Source organism: Euprymna scolopes, chromosome 14, assembly GCF_053919585.1.
Source record: "Euprymna scolopes isolate OS-2025 chromosome 14, ASM5391958v1, whole genome shotgun sequence".
NCBI classification, from domain to species: domain Eukaryota; kingdom Metazoa; phylum Mollusca; class Cephalopoda; order Sepiida; family Sepiolidae; genus Euprymna; species Euprymna scolopes.
The window spans coordinates 85,705,203-85,732,702 of NC_136495.1; the positions used below are offsets into that span (position 1 = coordinate 85,705,203).

The window sequence follows — 27,500 nt, forward strand, 5'->3', positions numbered from 1 at the left end:
GTGAAGAGATAGATAAAGTGAAGAGATAGACAAAGTGAAGAGATAGATAAAGTATAGAGATAGATAAAGTGAAGAGATAGATAAAGTATAGAGATAGATAAAGTATAGAGATAGATAAAGTATAGAGATAGATAAAGTATAGAGATAGATAAAGTATAGAGATAGATAAAGTGAAGAGATAGATAAAGTGAAGAGATAGATAAAGTGAAGAGATAGATAAAGTGAAGAGATAGATAAAGTGAAGAGATAGATAAAGTATAGAGATAGATAAAGTATAGAGATAGATAAAGTATAGAGATAGATAAAGTATAGAGAAAGATAAAGTGAAGAGATAGATAAAGTGAAGAGATAGATAAAGTGAAGAGATAGATAAAGTGAAGAGATAGATAAAGTGAACAGATAGATAAAGTGAACAGATAGATAAAGTGAACAGATAGATAAAGTATAGAGATAGATTAAGTATAGAGATAGATTAAGTATAGAGATAGATAAAGTATAGAGATAGATAAAGTATAGAGATAGATAAAGTATAGAGATAGATAAAGTGAACAGATAGATAAAGTGAACAGATAGATAAAGTGAAGAGATAGATAAAGTGAAGAGATAGATAAAGTGAAGAGATAGATAAAGTATAGAGATAGATAAAGTATAGAGATAGATAAAGTGAAGAGATAGATAAAGTGAAGAGATAGATAAAGTATAGAGATAGATAAAGTGAAGAGATAGATAAAGTGAAGAGATAGATAAAGTATAGAGATAGATAAAGTATAGAGATAGATAAAGTGAAGAGATAGATAAAGTGAAGAGATAGATAAAGTGCAGAGATAGATAAAGTGAAGAGATAGATAAAGTGAAGAGATAGATAAAGTGAAGAGATAGATAAAGTGAAGAGATAGATAAAGTGAAGAGATAGATAAAGTGAAGAGATAGATAAAGTATAGAGATAGATAAAGTATAGAGATAGATAAAGTGAAGAGATAGATAAAGTGAAGAGATAGATAAAGTATAGAGATAGATAAAGTGAAGAGATAGATAAAGTGAAGAGATAGATAAAGTGAAGAGATAGATAAAGTGAAGAGATAGATAAAGTGAAGAGATAGATAAAGTATAGAGATAAAGTATAGAGATAGATAAAGTGAAGAGATAGATAAAGTGAAGAGATAGATAAAGTATAGAGATAAAGTATAGAGATAGATAAAGTGAAGAGATAGATAAAGTATAGAGATAGATAAAGTGAAGAGATAGATAAAGTATAGAGATAGATAAAGTATAGAGATAGATAAAGTGAAGAGATAGATAAAGTGAAGAGATAGATAAAGTGAAGAGATAGATAAAGTATAGAGATAGATAAAGTATAGAGATAGATAAAGTATAGAGATAGATAAAGTATAGAGATAGATAAAGTATAGAGATAGATAAAGTATAGAGATAGATAAAGTATAGAGATAGATAAAGTATAGAGATAGATAAAGTGAAGAGATAGATAAAGTATAGAGATAGATAAAGTGAAGAGATAGATAAAGTGAAGAGATAGATAAAGTGAAGAGATAGATAAAGTGAAGAGATAGATAAAGTATAGAGATAGATAAAGTGAAGAGATAGATAAAGTGAAGAGATAGATAAAGTGAAGAGATAGATAAAGTATAGAGATAGATAAAGTGAAGAGATAGATAAAGTATAGAGATAGATAAAGTGAAGAGATAGATAAAGTGAAGAGATAGATAAAGTGAAGAGATAGATAAAGTGAAGAGATAGATAAAGTATAGAGATAGATTAAGTATAGAGATAGATAAAGTATAGAGATAGATAAAGTATAGAGATAGATAAAGTGAAGAGATAGATAAAGTATAGAGATAGATAAAGTGAAGAGATAGATAAAGTATAGAGATAGATAAAGTGAAGAGATAGATAAAGTGAAGAGATAGATAAAGTATAGAGATAGATAAAGTATAGAGATAGATAAAGTATAGAGATAGATAAAGTATAGAGATAGATAAAGTATAGAGATAGATAAAGTATAGAGATAGATAAAGTATAGAGATAGATAAAGTGAAGAGATAGATAAAGTATAGAGATAGATAAAGTATAGAGATAGATAAAGTATAGAGATAGATAAAGTATAGAGATAGATAAAGTATAGAGATAAATAAAGTGAAGAGATAGATAAAGTGAAGAGATAGATAAAGTGAAGAGATAGATAAAGTATAGAGATAGATAAAGTATAGAGATAGATAAAGTATAGAGATAGATAAAGTGAAGAGATAGATAAAGTGAAGAGATAGATAAAGTGAAGAGATAGATAAAGTATAGAGATAGATAAAGTGAAGAGATAGATAAAGTGAAGAGATAGATAAAGTGAAGAGATAGGATAAGTGAAGAGATAGGATAAGTGAAGAGATAGGTAAAGTGAAGAGATAGATAAAGTGAAGAGATAGATAAAGTATAGAGATAGATAAAGTGAAGAGATAGATAAAGTATAGAGATAGATAAAGTGAAGAGATAGATAAAGTGAAGAGATAGATAAAGTGAAGAGATAGATAAAGTGAAGAGATAGATAAAGTGAAGAGATAGATAAAGTGAAGAGATAGATAAAGTATAGAGATAGATAAAGTGAAGAGATAGATAAAGTGAAGAGATAGATAAAGTGAAGAGATAGATAAAGTGAAGAGATAGATAAAGTGAAGAGATAGATAAAGTGAAGAGATAGATAAAGTGAAGAGATAGATAAAGTGAAGAGATAGATGAAGTGAAGAGATAGATAAAGTATAGAGATAGATAAAGTGAAGAGATAGATAAAGTATAGAGATAGATAAAGTGAAGAGATAGATAAAGTGAAGAGAGAGATAAAGTGAAGAGATAGATAAAGTATAGAGATAGATAAAGTGAAGAGATAGATATAGTGAAGAGATAGATAAAGTGAAGAGATAGATAAAGTATAGAGATAGATAAAGTGAAGAGATAGATAAAGTGAAGAGATAGATAAAGTGAAGAGATAGATAAAGTGAAGAGATAGATAAAGTGAAGAGATAGATAAAGTGAAGAGATAGATAAAGTGAAGAGATAGATAAAGTGAAGAGATAGATAAAGTGAAGAGATAGATAAAGTATAGAGATAGATAAAGTGAAGAGATAGATAAAGTGAAGAGATAGATAAAGTGAAGAGATAGATAAAGTGAAGAGATAGATAAAGTGAAGAGATAGATAAAGTGAAGAGATAGATAAAGTGAAGAGATAGATAAAGTGAAGAGATAGATAAAGTATAGAGATAGATAAAGTGAAGAGATAGATAAAGTGAAGAGATAGATAAAGTGAAGAGATAGATAAAGTGAAGAGATAGATAAAGTATAGAGATAGATAAAGTGAAGAGATAGATAAAGTGAAGAGATAGATAAAGTGAAGAGATAGATAAAGTATAGAGATAGATAAAGTGAAGAGATAGATAAAGTGAAGAGATAGATAAAGTGAAGAGATAGATAAAGTATAGAGATAGATAAAGTGAAGAGATAGATAAAGTGAAGAGATAGATAAAGTGAAGAGATAGATAAAGTGAAGAGATAGCTAAAGTGAAGAGATAGATAAAGTATAGAGATAGATAAAGTATAGAGATAGATAAAGTGAAGAGATAGATAAAGTGAAGAGATAGATAAAGTGAAGAGATAGACAAAGTGAAGAGATAGATAAAGTATAGAGATAGATAAAGTGAAGAGATAGATAAAGTATAGAGATAGATAAAGTATAGAGATAGATAAAGTATAGAGATAGATAAAGTATAGAGATAGATAAAGTATAGAGATAGATAAAGTATAGAGATAGATAAAGTGAAGAGATAGATAAAGTGAAGAGATAGATAAAGTGAAGAGATAGATAAAGTGAAGAGATAGATAAAGTGAAGAGATAGATAAAGTATAGAGATAGATAAAGTATAGAGATAGATAAAGTATAGAGATAGATAAAGTATAGAGAAAGATAAAGTGAAGAGATAGATAAAGTGAAGAGATAGATAAAGTGAAGAGATAGATAAAGTGAAGAGATAGATAAAGTGAACAGATAGATAAAGTGAACAGATAGATAAAGTGAACAGATAGATAAAGTATAGAGATAGATTAAGTATAGAGATAGATTAAGTATAGAGATAGATAAAGTATAGAGATAGATAAAGTATAGAGATAGATAAAGTATAGAGATAGATAAAGTGAAGAGATAGATAAAGTGAAGAGATAGATAAAGTGAAGAGATAGATAAAGTGAAGAGATAGATAAAGTGAAGAGATAGATAAAGTATAGAGATAGATAAAGTATAGAGATAGATAAAGTATAGAGATAGATAAAGTATAGAGATAGATAAAGTGAAGAGATAGATAAAGTGAAGAGATAGATAAAGTGAAGAGATAGATAAAGTGAAGAGATAGATAAAGTGAACAGATAGATAAAGTGAACAGATAGATAAAGTGAAGAGATAGATAAAGTGAAGAGATAGATTAAGTATAGAGATAGATAAAGTGAAGAGATAGATAAAGTGAAGAGATAGATAAAGTGAAGAGATAGATAAAGTGAAGAGATAGATAAGTGAAGAGATAGATAAAGTATAGAGATAGATAAAGTATAGAGATAGATAAAGTATAGAGATAGATAAAGTATAGAGATAGATAAAGTATAGAGATAGATAAAGTATACAGATAGATAAAGTATACAGATAGATAAAGTATACAGATAGATAAAGTATACAGATAGATAAAGTATACAGATAGATAAAGTATACAGATAGATAAAGTGAAGAGATAGATAAAGTGAAGAGATAGATAAAGTTAAGAGATAGATAAAGTGAAGAGATAGATAAAGTGAAGAGATAGATAAAGTGAAGAGATAGATAAAGTGAAGAGATAGATAAAGTGAAGAGATAGATAAAGTGAAGAGATAGATAAAGTGAAGAGATAGATAAAGTGAAGAGATAGATAAAGTGAAGAGATAGATAAAGTGAAGAGATAGATAAAGTGCAGAGATAGATAAAGTGAAGAGATAGATAAAGTGAAGAGATAGATAAAGTGAAGAGATAGATAAAGTGAAGAGATAGATAAAGTATAGAGATAGATAAAGTGAAGAGATAGATAAAGTGAAGAGATAGATAAAGTGAAGAGATAGATAAAGTGAAGAGATAGATAAAGTGAAGAGATAGATAAAGTGAAGAGATAGATAAAGTGAAGAGATAGATAAAGTGAAGAGATAGATAAAGTATAGAGATAGATAAAGTATAGAGATAGATAAAGTGAAGAGATAGATAAAGTGAAGAGATAGATAAAGTATAGAGATAGATAAAGTGAAGAGATAGATAAAGTGAAGAGATAGATAAAGTGAAGAGATAGATAAAGTGAAGAGATAGATAAAGTGAAGAGATAGATAAAGTATAGAGATAAAGTATAGAGATAGATAAAGTGAAGAGATAGATAAAGTGAAGAGATAGATAAAGTATAGAGATAAAGTATAGAGATAGATAAAGTATAGAGATAGATAAAGTATAGAGATAGATAAAGTATAGAGATAGATAAAGTATAGAGATAGATAAAGTGAAGAGATAGATAAAGTGAAGAGATAGATAAAGTGAAGAGATAGATAAAGTGAAGAGATAGATAAAGTATAGAGATAGATAAAGTATAGAGATAGATAAAGTGAAGAGATAGATAAAGTGAAGAGATAGATAAAGTGAAGAGATAGATAAAGTGAAGAGATAGATAAAGTGAAGAGATAGATAAAGTATAGAGATAGATAAAGTGAAGAGATAGATAAAGTGAAGAGATAGATAAAGTGAAGAGATAGATAAAGTGAAGAGATAGATAAAGTATAGAGATAGATAAAGTATAGAGATAGATAAAGTGAAGAGATAGATAAAGTATAGAGATAGTAAAGTGAAGAGATAGATAAAGTGAAGAGATAGATAAAGTATAGAGATAAAGTATAGAGATAGATAAAGTGAAGAGATAGATAAAGTGAAGATATAGATAAAGTGAAGAGATAGGATAAGTGAAGAGATAGGTAATAAAGTGAAGAGATAGATAAAGTGAAGAGATAGATAAAGTATAGAGATAGATAAAGTGAAGAGATAGATAAAGTATAGAGATAGATAAAGTGAAGAGATAGATAAAGTGAAGAGATAGATAAAGTGAAGAGATAGATAAAGTGAAGAGATAGATAAAGTGAAGAGATAGATAAAGTATAGAGATAGATAAAGTGAAGAGATAGATAAAGTGAAGAGATAGATAAAGTATAGAGATAGATAAAGTATAGAGATAGATAAAGTGAAGAGATAGATAAAGTGAAGAGATAGATAAAGTGAAGAGATAGATAAAGTGAAGAGATAGATAAAGTGAAGAGATAGATAAAGTGAAGAGATAGATAAAGTATAGAGATAGATAAAGTGAAGAGATAGATAGTGAAGAGATAGATAAAGTGAAGAGATAGATAAAGTATAGAGATAGATAAAGTGAAGAGATAGATAAAGTGAAGAGATAGATAAAGTGAAGAGATAGATAAAGTGAAGAGATAGATAAAGTATAGAGATAGATAAAGTGAAGAGATAGATAAAGTGAAGAGATAGATAAAGTGAAGAGATAGATAAAGTGAAGAGATAGATAAAGTATAGAGATAGATAAAGTGAAGAGATAGATAAAGTGAAGAGATAGATAAAGTGAAGAGATAGATAAAGTGAAGAGATAGATAAAGTATAGAGATAGATAAAGTGAAGAGATAGATAAAGTGAAGAGATAGATAAAGTGAAGAGATAGATAAAGTGAAGAGATAGCTAAAGTGAAGAGATAGATAAAGTATAGAGATAGATAAAGTATAGAGATAGATAAAGTGAAGAGATAGATAAAGTGAAGAGATAGATAAAGTGAAGAGATAGACAAAGTGAAGAGATAGATAAAGTATAGAGATAGATAAAGTGAAGAGATAGATAAAGTATAGAGATAGATAAAGTATAGAGATAGATAAAGTATAGAGATAGATAAAGTATAGAGATAGATAAAGTATAGAGATAGATAAAGTGAAGAGATAGATAAAGTGAAGAGATAGATAAAGTGAAGAGATAGATAAAGTGAAGAGATAGATAAAGTGAAGAGATAGATAAAGTATAGAGATAGATAAAGTATAGAGATAGATAAAGTATAGAGATAGATAAAGTATAGAGAAAGATAAAGTGAAGAGATAGATAAAGTGAAGAGATAGATAAAGTGAAGAGATAGATAAAGTGAAGAGATAGATAAAGTGAACAGATAGATAAAGTGAACAGATAGATAAAGTGAACAGATAGATAAAGTATAGAGATAGATTAAGTATAGAGATAGATTAAGTATAGAGATAGATAAAGTATAGAGATAGATAAAGTATAGAGATAGATAAAGTATAGAGATAGATAAAGTGAACAGATAGATAAAGTGAACAGATAGATAAAGTGAAGAGATAGATAAAGTGAAGAGATAGATTAAGTATAGAGATAGATAAAGTGAAGAGATAGATAAAGTGAAGAGATAGATAAAGTGAAGAGATAGATAAAGTGAAGAGATAGATAAAGTGAAGAGATAGATAAAGTGAAGAGATAGATAAAGTGAAGAGATAGATAAAGTATAGAGATAGATAAAGTATAGAGATAGATAAAGTATAGAGATAGATAAAGTATAGAGATAGATAAAGTATACAGATAGATAAAGTATACAGATAGATAAAGTATACAGATAGATAAAGTATACAGATAGATAAAGTATACAGATAGATAAAGTATACAGATAGATAAAGTATACAGATAGATAAAGTATACAGATAGATAAAGTGAAGAGATAGATAAAGTGAAGAGATAGATAAAGTGAAGAGATAGATAAAGTGAAGAGATAGATAAAGTGAAGAGATAGATAAAGTGAAGAGATAGATAAAGTGAAGAGATAGATAAAGTGAAGAGATAGATAAAGTGAAGAGATAGATAAAGTGAAGAGATAGATAAAGTGAAGAGATAGATAAAGTGCAGAGATAGATAAAGTGAAGAGATAGATAAAGTGAAGAGATAGATAAAGTGAAGAGATAGATAAAGTGAAGAGATAGATAAAGTATAGAGATAGATAAAGTGAAGAGATAGATAAAGTGAAGAGATAGATAAAGTGAAGAGATAGATAAAGTGAAGAGATAGATAAAGTGAAGAGATAGATAAAGTGAAGAGATAGATAAAGTGAAGAGATAGATAAAGTATAGAGATAGATAAAGTATACAGATAGATAAAGTGAAGAGATAGATAAAGTGAAGAGATAGATAAAGTATAGAGATAGATAAAGTGAAGAGATAGATAAAGTGAAGAGATAGATAAAGTGAAGAGATAGATAAAGTGAAGAGATAGATAAAGTGAAGAGATAGATAAAGTATAGAGATAGATAAAGTGAAGAGATAGATAAAGTGAAGAGATAGATAAAGTATAGAGATAAAGTATAGAGATAGATAAAGTATAGAGATAGATAAAGTATAGAGATAGATAAAGTATAGAGATAGATAAAGTATAGAGATAGATAAAGTGAAGAGATAGATAAAGTGAACAGATAGATAAAGTGAAGAGATAGATAAAGTGAAGAGATAGATAAAGTATAGAGATAGATAAAGTATAGAGATAGATAAAGTGAAGAGATAGATAAAGTGAAGAGATAGATAAAGTGAAGAGATAGATAAAGTGAAGAGATAGATAAAGTGAAGAGATAGATAAAGTGAAGAGATAGATAAAGTATAGAGATAGATAAAGTGAAGAGATAGATAAAGTGAAGAGATAGATAAAGTGAAGAGATAGATAAAGTGAAGAGATAGATAAAGTATAGAGATAGATAAAGTATAGAGATAGATAAAGTGAAGAGATAGATAAAGTATAGAGATAGTAAAGTGAAGAGATAGATAAAGTGAAGAGATAGATAAAGTATAGAGATAAAGTATAGAGATAGATAAAGTGAAGAGATAGATAAAGTGAAGATATAGATAAAGTGAAGAGATAGGATAAGTGAAGAGATAGGTAAAGTGAAGAGATAGATAAAGTGAAGAGATAGATAAAGTATAGAGATAGATAAAGTGAAGAGATAGATAAAGTATAGAGATAGATAAAGTGAAGAGATAGATAAAGTGAAGAGATAGATAAAGTGAAGAGATAGATAAAGTGAAGAGATAGATAAAGTGAAGAGATAGATAAAGTGAAGAGATAGATAAAGTATAGAGATAGATAAAGTGAAGAGATAGATAAAGTGAAGAGATAGATAAAGTATAGAGATAGATAAAGTATAGAGATAGATAAAGTGAAGAGATAGATAAAGTGAAGAGATAGATAAAGTGAAGAGATAGATAAAGTGAAGAGATAGATAAAGTGAAGAGATAGATAAAGTGAAGAGATAGATAAAGTATAGAGATAGATAAAGTGAAGAGATAGATAGTGAAGAGATAGATAAAGTGAAGAGATAGATAAAGTATAGAGATAGATAAAGTGAAGAGATAGATAAAGTGAAGAGATAGATAAAGTGAAGAGATAGATAAAGTGAAGAGATAGATAAAGTATAGAGATAGATAAAGTGAAGAGATAGATAAAGTGAAGAGATAGATAAAGTGAAGAGATAGATAAAGTGAAGAGATAGATAAAGTGAAGAGATAGATAAAGTGAAGAGATAGATAAAGTATAGAGATAGATAAAGTGAAGAGATAGATAAAGTGAAGAGATAGATAAAGTGAAGAGATAGATAAAGTGAAGAGATAGATAAAGTGAAGAGATAGATAAAGTGAAGAGATAGATAAAGTGAAGAGATAGATAAAGTATAGAGATAGATAAAGTGAAGAGATAGATAAAGTGAAGAGATAGATAAAGTGAAGAGATAGATAAAGTATAGAGATAGATAAAGTGAAGAGATAGATAAAGTGAAGAGATAGATAAAGTGAAGAGATAGATAAAGTGAAGAGATAGATAAAGTGAAGAGATAGATAAAGTGAAGAGATAGATAAAGTGAAGAGATAGATAAAGTGAAGAGATAAAGTGAAGAGATAGATAAAGTGAAGAGATAGATAAAGTGAAGAGATAGATAAAGTGAAGAGATAGATGAAGTGAAGAGATAGATAAAGTGAAGAGATAGATAAAGTGAAGAGATAGATAAAGTGAAGAGATAGATAAAGTATAGAGATAGATAAAGTGAAGAGATAGATAAAGTGAAGAGATAGATAAAGTGAAGAGATAGATAAAGTGAAGAGATAGATAAAGTGAAGAGATAGATAAAGTGAAGAGATAGATAAAGTGAAGAGATAGATAAAGTGAAGAGATAGATAAAGTGAAGAGATAGATAAAGTGAAGAGATAGATAAAGTATAGAGATAGATAAAGTATAGAGATAGATAAAGTATAGAGATAGATAAAGTGAAGAGATAGATAAAGTGAAGAGATAGATAAAGTGAAGAGATAGATAAAGTGAAGAGATAGATAAAGTGAAGAGATAGATAAAGTGAAGAGATAGATAAAGTGAAGAGATAGATAAAGTGAAGAGATAGATAAAGTATAGAGATAGATAAAGTATACAGATAGATAAAGTGAAGAGATAGATAAAGTGAAGAGATAGATAAAGTATAGAGATAGATAAAGTGAAGAGATAGATAAAGTGAAGAGATAGATAAAGTGAAGAGATAGATAAAGTGAAGAGATAGATAAAGTGAAGAGATAGATAAAGTATAGAGATAAAGTATAGAGATAGATAAAGTGAAGAGATAGATAAAGTGAAGAGATAGATAAAGTATAGAGATAAAGTATAGAGATAGATAAAGTATAGAGATAGATAAAGTATAGAGATAGATAAAGTATAGAGATAGATAAAGTATAGAGATAGATAAAGTATAGAGATAGATAAAGTGAAGAGATAGATAAAGTGAAGAGATAGATAAAGTGAAGAGATAGATAAAGTGAAGAGATAGATAAAGTATAGAGATAGATAAAGTATAGAGATAGATAAAGTGAAGAGATAGATAAAGTGAAGAGATAGATAAAGTGAAGAGATAGATAAAGTGAAGAGATAGATAAAGTGAAGAGATAGATAAAGTATAGAGATAGATAAAGTGAAGAGATAGATAAAGTGAAGAGATAGATAAAGTGAAGAGATAGATAAAGTGAAGAGATAGATAAAGTATAGAGATAGATAAAGTATAGAGATAGATAAAGTGAAGAGATAGATAAAGTATAGAGATAGTAAAGTGAAGAGATAGATAAAGTGAAGAGATAGATAAAGTATAGAGATAAAGTATAGAGATAGATAAAGTGAAGAGATAGATAAAGTGAAGATATAGATAAAGTGAAGAGATAGGATAAGTGAAGAGATAGGTAAAGTGAAGAGATAGATAAAGTGAAGAGATAGATAAAGTATAGAGATAGATAAAGTGAAGAGATAGATAAAGTATAGAGATAGATAAAGTGAAGAGATAGATAAAGTGAAGAGATAGATAAAGTGAAGAGATAGATAAAGTGAAGAGATAGATAAAGTGAAGAGATAGATAAAGTATAGAGATAGATAAAGTGAAGAGATAGATAAAGTGAAGAGATAGATAAAGTGAAGAGATAGATAAAGTATAGAGATAGATAAAGTATAGAGATAGATAAAGTGAAGAGATAGATAAAGTGAAGAGATAGATAAAGTGAAGAGATAGATAAAGTGAAGAGATAGATAAAGTGAAGAGATAGATAAAGTGAAGAGATAGATAAAGTATAGAGATAGATAAAGTGAAGAGATAGATAGTGAAGAGATAGATAAAGTGAAGAGATAGATAAAGTATAGAGATAGATAAAGTGAAGAGATAGATAAAGTGAAGAGATAGATAAAGTGAAGAGATAGATAAAGTGAAGAGATAGATAAAGTATAGAGATAGATAAAGTGAAGAGATAGATAAAGTGAAGAGATAGATAAAGTGAAGAGATAGATAAAGTGAAGAGATAGATAAAGTGAAGAGATAGATAAAGTGAAGAGATAGATAAAGTGAAGAGATAGATAAAGTATAGAGATAGATAAAGTGAAGAGATAGATAAAGTGAAGAGATAGATAAAGTGAAGAGATAGATAAAGTGAAGAGATAGATAAAGTGAAGAGATAGATAAAGTGAAGAGATAGATAAAGTGAAGAGATAGATAAAGTGAAGAGATAGATAAAGTATAGAGATAGATAAAGTGAAGAGATAGATAAAGTGAAGAGATAGATAAAGTGAAGAGATAGATAAAGTATAGAGATAGATAAAGTGAAGAGATAGATAAAGTGAAGAGATAGATAAAGTGAAGAGATAGATAAAGTGAAGAGATAGATAAAGTGAAGAGATAGATAAAGTGAAGAGATAGATAAAGTGAAGAGATAGATAAAGTGAAGAGATAAAGTGAAGAGATAGATAAAGTGAAGAGATAGATAAAGTGAAGAGATAGATAAAGTGAAGAGATAGATAAAGTGAAGAGATAGATGAAGTGAAGAGATAGATAAAGTGAAGAGATAGATAAAGTGAAGAGATAGATAAAGTGAAGAGATAGATAAAGTATAGAGATAGATAAAGTGAAGAGATAGATAAAGTGAAGAGATAGATAAAGTGAAGAGATAGATAAAGTGAAGAGATAGATAAAGTGAAGAGATAGATAAAGTGAAGAGATAGATAAAGTGAAGAGATAGATAAAGTGAAGAGATAGATAAAGTGAAGAGATAGATAAAGTGAAGAGATAGATAAAGTGAAGAGATAGATAAAGTATAGAGATAGATAAAGTATAGAGATAGATAAAGTATAGAGATAGATAAAGTGAAGAGATAGATAAAGTGAAGAGATAGATAAAGTGAAGAGATAGATAAAGTGAAGAGATAGATAAAGTGAAGAGATAGATAAAGTGAAGAGATAGATAAAGTGAAGAGATAGATAAAGTGAAGAGATAGATGAAGTGAAGAGATAGATAAAGTATAGAGATAGATAAAGTGAAGAGATAGATAAAGTATAGAGATAGATAAAGTGAAGAGATAGATAAAGTGAAGAGAGAGATAAAGTGAAGAGATAGATAAAGTATAGAGATAGATAAAGTGAAGAGATAGATATAGTGAAGAGATAGATAAAGTGAAGAGATAGATAAAGTATAGAGATAGATAAAGTGAAGAGATAGATAAAGTGAAGAGATAGATAAAGTGAAGAGATAGATAAAGTGAAGAGATAGATAAAGTGAAGAGATAGATAAAGTATAGAGATAGATAAAGTGAAGAGATAGATAAAGTGAAGAGATAGATAAAGTGAAGAGATAGATAAAGTGAAGAGATAGATAAAGTATAGAGATAGATAAAGTGAAGAGATAGATAAAGTGAAGAGATAGATAAAGTGAAGAGATAGATAAAGTATAGAGATAGATAAAGTGAAGAGATAGATAAAGTGAAGAGATAGATAAAGTGAAGAGATAGATAAAGTGAAGAGATAGATAAAGTGAAGAGATAGATAAAGTATAGAGATAGATAAAGTGAAGAGATAGATAAAGTGAAGAGATAGATAAAGTGAAGAGATAGATAAAGTGAAGAGATAGCTAAAGTGAAGAGATAGATAAAGTGAAGAGATAGATAAAGTATAGAGATAGATAAAGTATAGAGATAGATAAAGTGAAGAGATAGATAAAGTGAAGAGATAGATAAAGTGAAGAGATAGATAAAGTGAAGAGATAGACAAAGTGAAGAGATAGATAAAGTATAGAGATAGATAAAGTGAAGAGATAGATAAAGTATAGAGATAGATAAAGTATAGAGATAGATAAAGTATAGAGATAGATAAAGTATAGAGATAGATAAAGTATAGAGATAGATAAAGTGAAGAGATAGATAAAGTGAAGAGATAGATAAAGTGAAGAGATAGATAAAGTGAAGAGATAGATAAAGTATAGAGATAGATAAAGTATAGAGATAGATAAAGTATAGAGAAAGATAAAGTGAAGAGATAGATAAAGTGAAGAGATAGATAAAGTGAAGAGATAGATAAAGTGAAGAGATAGATAAAGTGAACAGATAGATAAAGTGAAGAGATAGATAAAGTGAAGAGATAGATAAAGTATAGAGATAGGATAAGTGAAGAGATAGGATAAGTGAAGAGATAGATAAAGTGAAGAGATAGGATAAGTGAAGAGATAGGTAAAGTGAAGAGATAGATAAAGTGAAGAGATAGATAAAGTGAAGAGATAGATAAAGTATAGAGATAGATAAAGTGAAGAGATAGATAAAGTGAAGAGATAGATAAAGTGAAGAGATAGGTAAAGTGAAGAGATAGGTAAAGTGAAGAGATAGATAAAGTGAAGAGATAGGTAAAGTGAAGAGATAGATAGAGGTTATTCCTTTATTGGAATTCATTTTTGAGATGAGCATTATATATTAATTTAATTTTATTCCAGACTATTATTCTCATCTTTATTAGTTGTTGTTTTTTGATCTTTTATTAGTTTTTGTTTATTCAAAACGTTCCTGCCAACTATTCCTCTGGCCTTCGTCAGGTGGTAACCGCGACGGATAGGAACTTCGGGGCCCGTGGTGCAGTTGATAGAGACGTTGAATCTTTACAGTTCCAGATGAGCATTGTCTGAAGATAGCGGTTTCAATCCCACACAAAGCGTGCCAGAGGTTAATTGGTCAAAATGTGGTGAGACGACAACAACTACGAATGGCAGTGATGGCTGAGAATGCAGTTAGGAGATTCGAAGTTCCTATCCGTCGCGGTTACCATCTGACGAAGGCCAGAGGAATAGTTGACCGAAACATTGTGAATAAACAAAAACCAATAAAAAGATCAAAAAACAACAACTAATAAAGATGAGAATAATAGTCCGAAATAAAAATAAATTAATATATAATGCTCATCTGAAAAATTAATTCCAATTAAGGAATAATATATATTGTTTTATGCCATATCAACCTATGTAGTCATTTAATGCCAGAGTCTTTAATATATATTAATAGTTATAGGCTTTATGTATGTATCTGGTGTTCAGTGTCTACGTTTATATAGTTAGATAAGGTTGGTTTTTTTTTAATTTTGTTGAGTAAGCCTGTTATCTTCAGATATTTGAGAAGAGTAGTTGGGTCTACATGAGTGAATATGTCTTTTACAGATTTTTCATTATATAGATTCAGTCGGTTTGTTTTCAAGTCACTGCATCTTGTTAATATGTGATTTACTGTGTATGGTTCCTGGCAGGGTGTGCAAAGTGGGGCTTCTTCTTTTTTGAGTAGGTAGGAGTGTGTTACAAAGGTATGACCTATTCGGAGTCTTGTTATTATAACTTCCTCCTTTCTGGTCATTCTTTTGTTTGGTTTCTGTTTTCCTATGCTTTCCTGGATTTGGTAGCTTGTTTCTAGTGCAGATGACATGTTTCTAATATATTTGTTAATGATTTGTTTTAGATCGGTATGAGGGATCTTATCATTGGTTAAATTTAGTGCTGATTTTGCTGCTTTGTCAGCTCTGTCGTTAACCTTTATGTTGATATGACTGGGTATCCAACAAAAAAAGATGTTTTTATCATTAGGAATATCATCAAATCTATTTAGGGTTTTCGTGATTATTGGGTTCGTTGGTTTCCTGTTTTCCAGTGTTTTCAGTACTCATTTGGCATCTGAGCAGATAATGAATTGTTTATCTTTAGAAGATTCTATAAAATTGAGTGCCATACCAATGGTTGATACTTCAGCACTGTAGATCGATGCTTTGTCTGGTAATCTTTTGATTAGGATTGTTTTATTGTATATGGCTGCACATCTAACATTATCTCCATCTTTTGAACCGTCTGTATAAATTGTTGAGTGTTTGGAATACTTATCTTTAATTATTTGGAATTTTTCTTGATAGATGATTGGATTGGTTTTTGTTTTAGAGTATTTAATTAGGTCTGATATTATTTTTGGTTGTTTTGTCAGCCAGGGGGGATATTTAGGTTTTACAGATTCGTGTATCTATCTATCTGGGCTTTATTTATGGATTCTTCCATACGTAGACTAAATGGTTTTATAGAATTTTCTTTTCTATCAAAGAGGTTTTTGTATTAGGGGTGGAAGACACATTTGTAGGCAGGATTAGTTGGACATGAAGCCAATTTTGTATAATATTGTAGTCCTAGTTTTTCTCTTCTAAGTGATAATGAGTGTTCATCTGTTTCTACATATAAACTTTCCACTGGAGAGGTGGGGAAGGCTCCTAGAGCCAATCTTAGTCCTTGGTGATGTATTGTGTCTAATTCCTTTATGTAGGACTTTCTTGCAGATCCATAGATATAGCATCCATAATCCAACTTAGATCTAACAAGGGATCTGTATAATTTAATTATTGAGTCTTTGTCTGCACCCCAGTCTGTATGAGCTACTACTTTTAAGAGTTGGATGGCTTTGTTGCATTTTTGTTTGAGGTATTCAATATGGGGAATGAATGTTAGCTTTTTATTGAAGATGATGTCCAGATATTTATACTGATCAACTATAGGTATTTCATTATCCAGTTTCAGTATTGGGTCATGGTGCATTTTCTGGGTTTGGCAGAAATGAATGGCTTTTGTTTTTTCTTTTGAAAATTTAAAACCATTTTTGTTGTCCATTTATTTTGTTTAGACACAATTGTAAATGGCGTTCTATTCTTGGAATATATTTTGATCTATAACAGATCAGGAAGTCATCCACATAGAGAGCACATTCTGTTCCTACATTTATATTTTTGACGATGTTATTTATTTTAATACTAAAAAGTGTGACAGACAGGATGCTTCCTTGTGGTATCCCCGTTTCTTGTTTTTTACTGATTGATAGAGTATCACCTAATTGTACATTGAATTGTCTTAATAAAATTTGTGATGAAAATGGGCATTCTGCCTTTTAATCCAAGCTCTTGTAGATCTTTTATAATGCCATGCCTCCATGCAAAGTCGTATGCATTTTCAATATTGAAAAAGACTGCTGTAAGATGTTCTTTCTTCATAAAGGCTTCTCTGATGAAGGTTTCTAGCCAGATCAGGTGGTCCATGGGGCTTCTTTCATTCCAAAATCCTGACTGATAATCTGTAATCAGATTATTTGTCTCAAGGTACCATACTAATCTGCTGTTAATCATTCTTTCCATTATTTTGGAAATACAGTTAGTGAGTGCTATAGGTCGGTAATTCACGGGATTTGTAGAGTCCTTTGATGATTTAGGTATAGGGATTACTATGGCCTGCCTCCATATTTCAGGAACGTTGCCACTTTTCCAAATATCATTGAATATTTGTAGTAGGTATTCTGTAGACGTATCAGGAAGTTGTTTTATAAATTGATAATGGATTTGATCAGGGCCAACAGCTGAGTCATGAGCTTTGCTTAGGGATACTTTCAATTCATTTTTAGAGAATGGCTGGTTGTATTTTTCTGTATTATTTGTATGAAACTGGAGTTTTTCCTTTTCTGCTTTTTCCTTAATAATTTGGAATTTTTGGTTAGAGTTTTTGGAGGAGGAGTTTTTTGCCAAAGTTTCAGCAAGACAATTTACCATTTCTTTCTTGCTAGTAATTTTTTGGTTATTATAGATCAGGTGTTTAGTAGGGTTGCTGTTACTTTTCCCTGAGATTTTACGGATCATGTCCCAGACCTTTTTACTTTTTGTATTTATTTTTGATACATTGTTTGTCATAGGTCCTCGGCAGTACCATTGAATAATATAGTTTGAGTTTTTTTATTGTGGTCTGTCATTTTATTTGTCTGGAGGTGTTTTGTCTTTTTGTAAACTACCCCCAAAAGACATTGTATATACGAAAATTGCCATTTACATCCAACTCTTATGTACACTGCCAAGTTGCTATGACAACACGCACACAAATGCAAATAAACCTAACTCATAACAACGCCTCATTTTTTTAAATAAATCGTTTTTAATCATCTCTCAGGATGTAGATATTTTGTATCTATGTGTATATTAGGTGATCTGTTTACATTTTAAAATGCACATTTTTTCATATTTCCTAGATGAACCTTTACAAAATACAATTATACGAAACTAACCCAAAACACATTGAAAATATGAAAACTGCCATTTAAATGTAACTCTTTCGCCAGGTGTGAAATATTTTTATTTTGTTAAAATAATTATATCACATTTTCTTTACATGCCAGTTTTCCTACCAGCTGGTTTGCGAAGTTGGTCAAATTCATTTTACTGGTATCAATAATTTAGAAAAATTCCTTATTTGATATAGAAATTTGTGTGTATATATATATATATATATATATATATATATATATATATATATATATATGTTTCGTGGTCAAATTTTAAATTCTGAAAAAACAACATATAGAGACATATTCGATTTAAGAATTTATTGGTTGACGAAAGGAATATATAGAAGGGGTTATTTTAATTTCCTTAATCCATGGATTTTCATCAGAGGAAATGAAATGCAGTTAGCAAAATGTCCAGCTGCAAATGGACGCTATTTTGCTTTTCAGCACAATTATTGAAAGCAAAATGTTCAGCTGCGAATGTATATATATATATATATTTCATACAGAAAATACATAAAAATTATGTTTACAAAAACCGTTAATTGTTAGATGAAAGTACAAGAAACAATTTAGTCTTTTTTTTTTTTCAAGAAATCTTAATATTTTTATTTAATTTTTTTTTTTTTGGCTGTTCATTGTAAGTGGAACTTTTTTTTTTTCTACATGGTAGTCTCCACTTACCAAGGCACAGAAGCCACTCAGGAATAAGGGTTATTGCATGTACAGTAATCAATGTGATAGTATCGTAGTAATCATTAGTATTCGAGATTTGATAGAGTGTTTTACTTAAGGAGGCGGTTCATCAGGAATTTGTTTATGTTGGACTTGATTACATCCAAGTTGTAGTCAGGTGGGAAACAGGCAAACGGAAGAGAGTTCCACAGGCGTTCGCTTCTAAGAAAGAAGCTTTGTTCATGGAATCTACGTTTTGATTTTGGCACAGATAAAGAGTGGGGAAAATTATTGACATTAGTTTCAGCTAGACAGGTGTTCATTGTGAAATATTGGCGAGGGAAGACTAGAGACTGGAGCTCAGACGAGCACTTGCCATGGAAGTTACGATAAAACACAGCCATGCTCGCAATGTCTCTTTTATGGGAGAGAGGTTGCAAGGAAGAGAAAAGGGCATCCACCACTAAGTCATCAAGTCTACTTTGTACTCTGTCAAAGCAGGATAGGCTGTTTTTGTCTTTCTCGAGATACGGATATTTCCATAGGAATCTTTTACTTCAGTCTACTGTTGAACGGCCATCGACGGCAAATACAGAGGAGATAGGGTAAAGGTAATGTGTAAGTGTGCTCCGCTATATTACCGCATTCCCTTCACATATTTTTAAGGGTAGCCATTTTGGACGCTTATAAATAGATGCTTTTTACTATTGTTAGATTCTCACCTCGTGGAGAGGGTATCACGTACATCTTTTTTTATCTGTCCTTTTATTTTTGCAATTGTTGTGTGTCTGTGGGGGGGGGTATCTACTTTACCTACGATGAAAATGATTATTATCCTTAGTATAGTAGTTGTGTTCTAAACGGAACTTTATGTCGACCCGGGCAACGCCGGGTACCCATGCTAGTACAGAGATAAAATAAAATATAGAAATAAAATATAATAAAGAGATAAATAAAATAAAAGCATAAAATAAAGGGATAAAATATAACAAGCTGCACTTGCATGGTCCACCTCTGGTGCTGCATGTGCGATGACGCTACAAAAAATAGTGAATAAATGATGAATGTGAGAAATGTGAAGGAGCAACGTTGCTCCACATTTTCGTCAAGTTTCAGAAAAATCTAATGGATGGAGCAAAAGTTATGGGGTAAATGGTCGTTGAACAGCATGCAGTAGCTCAAAAGATTGCATATTTGGTGCAGAATTTTATTAGGGGTATTTACTCGGTTAAAATAATTACTAAAGGGTTCAAAAAGGGGTTCAAACTTGAAAGAAATGACACCTTGACAAGCGTAGCACAATGGCGTTGTTCTGCGCATGCGTACATTGTGTAAAAGAGATTTATTTATTTAGATATTTCACAACATTGCTAAACCGTCTGTCCCTTTGGTGCAGTGGATAGCATGACTGATTACTAGCACAAGTGTTGCGGTTTCGAGCTCCACCATTTCCTTTTGTTTTTCATTCTGATATTCTTGATTTTTAAATGTTATGTAATACACAAGAACACTTCTATCAAAAAAATACAGAAGAATGTTTTTGAACAAAAATGTCATTCAAAATATATATATCGGCTAATTTGTTACATTCCAAAAATCATGTAAATAGATCAAGTAATGGCATTTTATATTGGATTTACTCCTAAACTAATTAACCGATATTAATTATGTTTATATATTTCTATGTATTGGATTCACTCCTAAACTAATTAACCAATCATCATGAATTTTAATTATGTTTATATGATTATATATTTGTATGTATTGAGTTCACTCATAAACTAATTAACCGATCATTATGAATTATAATTATGTGTATATATTTCTATATGTTGGATTCCCTCGTAAACAAATTAATGACCATTATGAATTTTATTTATGTGTATATGTTTATATATTTCTATGTATTGGATTCACCCCTAAACTAATTAACCGATCATCATGAATGATTAGTATATGCATATGATTATATATTTAATTAACTGATCATTATGAATTTTATGTATTAAATACGTTTGTATATTCGTATAGATATTATATTCCAAAAATCACAATGATCACTTACTTTTTAATGTAAGTATGTGTATAAGAAATTCTATCAAAGTAATAAGGTACTTTTGCGGTATAGTACTCATGAAAAAACAAAAAGAAATCTTACCTGTGACATACATAAAAGTTAATAAAACCGAAAATTCGAGTAGTATGACTTACATACGAGAAATAAGATAAAAATTAAAAAAACAAAGGCAAATTTTTACCCACTGACATACAGAAAATCTAGCCCAACAGAAAATTACATAAACGCATCGAATTCTTTCATTTTTAAATTAAAAAAAAAAAAGGTACTTGTCCCAGGAAATAAGGTATTTGTACAGTATTCTATCCTAGAAATAAGGTACTTGTACAGTATAGTACCCATATGAAAAACAAAAGAAATCTTACATAAAAGTAATCTAAACTGAAAATCAAATATTCGAGTAATATGACATTTATATAAGAAATAAGGTGCTTCTTTAATATAGCACTAATATAAAAACAAACTCTTACCTGTGACATACGGAAAAGTTTGCACAACAGAAAATTATGGAAAATCATCAAGTAGTTTAGTGCTCATGAAAAAAAAAATCCAACCTGTGACGTGCATAAGTTATTAAAACTGAAAATCACATTAAATATTTGAATAGCATGACTTAAATGAGAAAGAAGGTGCTTCTTCACTATGGCACCCAGATGAAAAAAAAAATTCTTACTCTAGATGCACAGAAAATTTAGCATAACAGAAAATTATTTAAAAGTATTGAGTTCTTTCATTTTTAAATTAGAAAAAAGAAGGTACTTGTACAGTGAAGTATCTATATGAAAAACTAAGAAATTCTTATCTGTGACGTACATAAGTTATCAAAATCGAAAATCATGTAATATATTCGAGTAGTATGACATTTATATAAAAAAATAAGGTGCTTCTTCACTATAGCACTCTGATATAAAAACAAACACACTCTTACCTGTGACATACAGAAAATTTAGCACAACAGAAAAGTATGTAAATTTTAAATAGGTGTTGTACATACCCACCCTAGGTAAGGAAATTTTTTTTCACATATATGCTGTAAATTTCCTGTCCTAGGGAAGGTACAATTATTCCATACATATGTTGTGTAATACCTGGCCTAAAATAGGTAAAATATTCTTTTGCTCAAGACGGCAAATGATACATAGGCATAAAATCTTCCTCTATCCTAATAATAACAGTTATGTTCAAAATTTTTCTCATTATCTTATATGATCCCGAGCAACGCCAGTTTGCCTTGCTGGTTTAACTATTAAGAAATCAACTTGTCATGCATAACAGGAGGGTTTTTGGGAGGGTTGTTTTTTTTTTCATCCAACCTCAACCCTACAAAAAAAAAACAATATTTTTATTTAATAAAACATTTTTTTCTGTACCCTTAAAACACTATAGTCCAGATATGGATGATAATTTTAAATAATTTAAAAATAATTGGATTTCTTTCCCTCAGATTTTTAAGACTATTCTAAAAATTAGAATCTTATTTTTGTGTGAGATTATTTAAAGTTCTCATCTCCTTTTGAATTTCAATATTATTTTCTTTTTAATTTGATAAACTTCTTAATGCTTTTCCACCTTATGTCAAGATTTTGGTAAAATTGTGAGATGTTCATCTATATATTTTTTTTTACTTCGTTATTTTTAGGTAAATTAATTATGATCTATAGATTTTAAATTTACTGGTAGTTTAAAATCAATTAATATTATCGTTAGTACGACAATTTAAATGTAATGACAAACAAAAACCAAAAGAATTGAAAGAACCATTTCAGGAATTGGAAATTAGACTAAAATTTTTTCCAACTGTGATACCCCAAAATGTTTTGATTTTTTCAATTAAATCATCCTAACCCTAATCAACTGGGTATCTCATTATTGCAAGAAAATTTTGATGCACAAAAATATTCTAATAGTTTATGCACCATTGAAACACATAGGCTTGTTTCCATGGGTTGTGTCATATCTTTCAAATACTTTTAGAATGATAAAACTTGTTTTATGACTCATCTGTTTCATCCTCATCATTTACAATTTCACCAGTTGATTAATTACATATCAGTTCCAGAAGGCAAAAAAAGTTGTAAAAGAATTGTATAGCAATTGTCGCAATCTGGGTTTTTTGATAGTTCTTTACACTGATGATTAACATGAAATGCAACATAAGTCAAATTCTGTGTTGTCAAATCAAGAAATGGAAAAGGATTTATTGGCACAATAGCAAGTTTATACCAGCCTAAGATGTCATTGTCTTTAGAAAAAAAGAACTAATTCAAACATTCATAAAAAAAAAATCTTCATTTCACCTTGTCTTCAAACAGCTGTATAATAGTGTCATAGATAATGGGTGCATCATTTGGATGTTTTACTCACAGCAACATTCTCTCGATTCAACATGACGATCCAGGAAAATCTATTAAGAGAAAAAATGATTCTACAGGAAAATATTCATATTTTAGTAAATCAGAAAGCATAGTAGTATAAATAATAGAAATGAGACGCTTTTTATCTCCAAATTTTCCAGTTTCATTTTTGTGCCATAAAAATCACATCCAATTTTATTTTTATAAAACTGAAACTGCCCAATGTAGTGGGAGATGGAGTTGCTTTATATAAATTTTACTTAAAATGATCACCCAATTTTGGACAGAAAATGGCCACCATTTTAAGTAAAATATTTTCCAGTACTTTTTTTTTTTTTTTACATAGGCGTCACCACTTATCAAGGCCAATCTAACTGCTAACACAAACTTCAAAGTTATTGAAAGGTATTTTTTTTTAAAAGTCCTCCTCCTTTTCTGCTACATCATGTGCTTTGACATTTTTTTAATGCTAATTTCAAAAGGAATTCCAGAGAATAATAATGCCCCCCCCCTCCGCCTTGTGTATTCTTTCAACAGGAAGAAAAGCAGAATTCATAAAAAAGATAACAAAAACACAAAGATATGTCAACACCAAACTTCAATATATAAATACACCAGTGGGGGTACCCGGTGTTGTCCAGAGGTTTGGAGGTGTAAAAGAAAAAAAAAAGAAATGTTAGTAGCAAGGCAGATTCGAATCCGTGAGGTGGTGACGTGAATGCGGAAAAGAAAGTAAAAGAAAATGTGACATCTTATCGTCTGTTTTTTTTTTTTTTTATTGATATTTTTTTTGCCGGAATTTATGTAATTATTGACAAGAAAATTGGGGAAAGTCAAAATGGAATCCATGCTATTTTTAAATATTATTTTCAAGTTTAATTAAACTTTTACGATACCCTTTTCTTATCGTTTTTGTATTCTTTCGCTATTTTTATTTATCTATTTATTTTTTGCCAGATTTAACAAACAAACAAAATAAAAGCAAAGCAAAGCAAAACAAAAATAATTTGGTGCTTATGCACTTATGTTACGGCTATTTTTTTTTTTTTAATGGTTTAAGTGCCTCCCCCAATGTTTGAAGAGTTTCTAATTGTTTTTTAAAGGAAAATTGGTGAAAGTCAAAATTAGCACTTGTGGCGATAAACAAAAATAAACAAAAAGCTTTAGCGTGTAAATGTCATGTAATGTCGTAGATCAAAACACTGAAATGTTATTTGTTGCTAGTGCACTTATTGATCCGCGCTATTTTTAAATAGTATTTTCAAGCTTAATTAAAGTTTCATGATTTGTTTTTATTAAATTTTTAGGTGAAAGTACAGAATAGGTACTCGGCACCCACCCGTCCCCATGTTAAGAATGGCTTTCTGAATAATGTCATTATTTCAGCATGGCTCAATAAGTGCATGAGTACCTTTTATTTTCGGGAATAAAATAAAAACTAATCGACGAGAACACTACTGCTTTTGTTTTAATTATTTTTTATTCAAAAAAAGACCAGTTTTAGGTTTTATCAAATAGGGAAATAAAGAATGACATTATCTTATATTTATTAATCCTCATACAACATTCCAAGTTAAGGAACCTATTCTATTTCTTATTATTTAATATTTTATTATTCTCTTTTGTTCTAATCTATTGTGGTTCTCGATAGTTGGGAAAACCTAACTACGAAGGGAGATAATCCATCAAGTTATTGATTTTCTGAAAATTAGTTAAAAAATTATGTGGAAAACAGGTCATTAGTACTTAGATAAAGGGAGACAACTAGGGCCATTTGATGTTTCAAGTCTAGTAAATACTAAAAAGCGTCTATGATTTTTTAATTAACTTAATTAAACGGATACAGAAAAGGCTATGATAGCTTATTTAACAAATACATACATATATATACACTGATGGCTATATATGTGCATACATGTTTTTGTAATCACCCACGTTGGGGAATTACGTCTTCAGGCCAAGAATTATCGTCGAGAACTGATATTTCAAACAAAAACATTTTCTTATTTCGTTTACAAAGTTAGAATGTAACATTGGTGTGGGTTATGAGCGGGAAGAGGATAAGTAAGGTCTTTGAAAATAATAAACCTCTTTTTTTTTTTCCTTCCCTTTTTTTATATTCTTTTTTGAAGTTTATCTATTCCATCTTTTGGTTTTTACGGTATAAGGTACTTGAGAATTTAGTATTTTTGTCTTGCGGTCAATAATTAAAAACATTCCTCATGGCTATTGAGTGCTGACTGGTGTATTTTAATTCAAACACACATTAGAAGCAAAGATACACATATACCTGTACTCAGGAGTGGATATACAGCGCTCGCTATGTATTATCCTCACACACACACACGCGCACTGAAAACAGACAATAACTATAAAGATATACAAGAATAACATGAAAATAAATTAAATAAATAAATAAAATAAAACAAAATAAAAATAAAATAAAATAAATAAACAACTAAATAACAATAAACATACAACCCAAATAGTTATCAACCTCCTCATGCATACATATACATATATATGTAAATACATACATATATATATATATATATACACCTCCTCATGCATTCTTGTGTAATTTTATTTATTTATTTGTTTATTTTTATCTTTTACTTGTTTATTTTTTTATTTATTTGTTTTTTATTTTTATTTAATTTAATTTTATTTATTTAATTAATTTTAATTTTATTCTGGTGTATCTTTATAGTTATTGTCTGTTTTCAGTGCGTGTGTGTGAGTAATATACAGCGAGCGGTGTATATCAACCCTTGAGTATAGGTATATGTGTATGTTTGCTTCTAGAGTGTGTGTATATATATATACACACACACATAAATACATATGTACATACATACATACATATATATACACATACACATACATATATACATATACATGATGATTGCAACGTCTTGTCAGATGAGAGCCACTCCCTCAGTCACTAAAAGTCCATGTGCCCGAATATGACTTTTTAGCCCTGCCAGCGACTTGCACACCCTCAAGCAGACATGACACTGAAAACGCTCACTAATTTGTATGAGACTAACAGCAGCGGAACCTGTATTATCGTGGGCTTTCATGTGATTAACAAAACCTGCCTTCGACAACAGAGCCCGATCACACACCTTACAGATCCAAAGATCTCCATGGTTGGGCGGCAAGGTTTGGCATTTCCTACATTCTCTCTTAAGCTTCTCTCGGTCTATTTTGGCTGCTTCATAGTGTTCTGCACCCCTGTATATGAGTGTCCTCCACTGCTTGCGATCATGCGCTAGGGACTCCCAACTGTCAACAAGAATATGAAAGCTCATCAGACTCTCCTTGATGCTATCACGAAAACGTTTTTTGGGCTTGTGCTGGGGTCTTTTTCCAAGAAAGAGCTCACCATAGAACAATTGTTTTGGGAGACGATAGTCTTCAAACCGGATGAGATGACCCGCCCAACGCAACTGGTTCTTAATAACAATGGTAGCAATACTGGTTGTTTTGGCCTTTTTTAAGACATATGTATCAGGGACAAAGCTATACGACTTTAAACCAAGAATGTGTCTAAGGCAGTGCTGATGGAACCTCTCGAGCAATTCTATATGTGTCCGGTACAAGGTCCAAGTTTCAGATGTGCAGAGTAGGGATGGTACTACACATGCTTGATATACTGAAATTTTAGTTGTCAGAGTCAGATCACCGTCAGACCAGACTATCTTGTAGCCTTCCAAAAGCATTAGATGCCTTGCTGATTCTCTGTCTTATTTCCGCATTAAGAGTGCCATCATTTGATAAGGCACTCCCAAGGTAGACAAAATTTTTTACGACTTCAAGGCACTTTCCACAGACGAAGATATCAGGTTCCACATACAGACCATTGGGAGCGGGAGTGTACATGACTTTAGTTTTCTTAATGTTAACTGTCAGTCCGAAGCAGGTACAAGCATTTGTAAAGAGATCCATCACTAGTTGCATATCTACTGGGGAGTGTGTTACCAGGTCAGCATCATCAGCATACAACAGTTCCCTAACAAGTCCATCACTAACAAGTGTTTTGGCTTGGAATCTTCTGAGGTTGAACACCTTTCCAGTCGTTTGGAATCTAATATAAACACTCATATCACAATCGTGGAAACCATACCAGAGCACAGCAGTCAAATAGAGCGAAAACAATGTTGGTGCAGCAATATCACCCTGCTTCACACCATTATCAATGGGGAATTCTTCCGAAAGCTGACCATTGAAGTTGACGCGACCTTTCATACTATGATGAAGTTGCTTGAACTTGTCTGTAAAAGCAGGTGTACAGCCAAATTTTTCCAGCACTTTCCAGAGAGCCTCACGGTTGACTGTGTCAAACGCCTTGGTTAAGTCC

At 30.0% G+C, this 27,500-nt stretch overlaps 1 protein-coding gene across 2 annotated transcripts in view; it reads right to left on the reverse strand.

The window, feature by feature from the left end:
* Window positions 1-27,500, reverse strand: part of LOC145293142 (nuclear transcription factor Y subunit alpha-like) — a 160,267-nt gene that overhangs the window by 87,903 nt on the left and 44,864 nt on the right. The window contains exon 2 of one of the 2 annotated variants that reach the window (XM_080139556.1): window positions 23,081-23,187. The exons of the other annotated variant lie outside the window; for it this stretch is intronic. The gene's annotated coding sequence lies outside the window, so the exon portion shown is untranslated. The remainder of the gene's footprint in view (window positions 1-23,080; window positions 23,188-27,500) is intronic. 2 annotated transcript variants of the gene reach the window in all.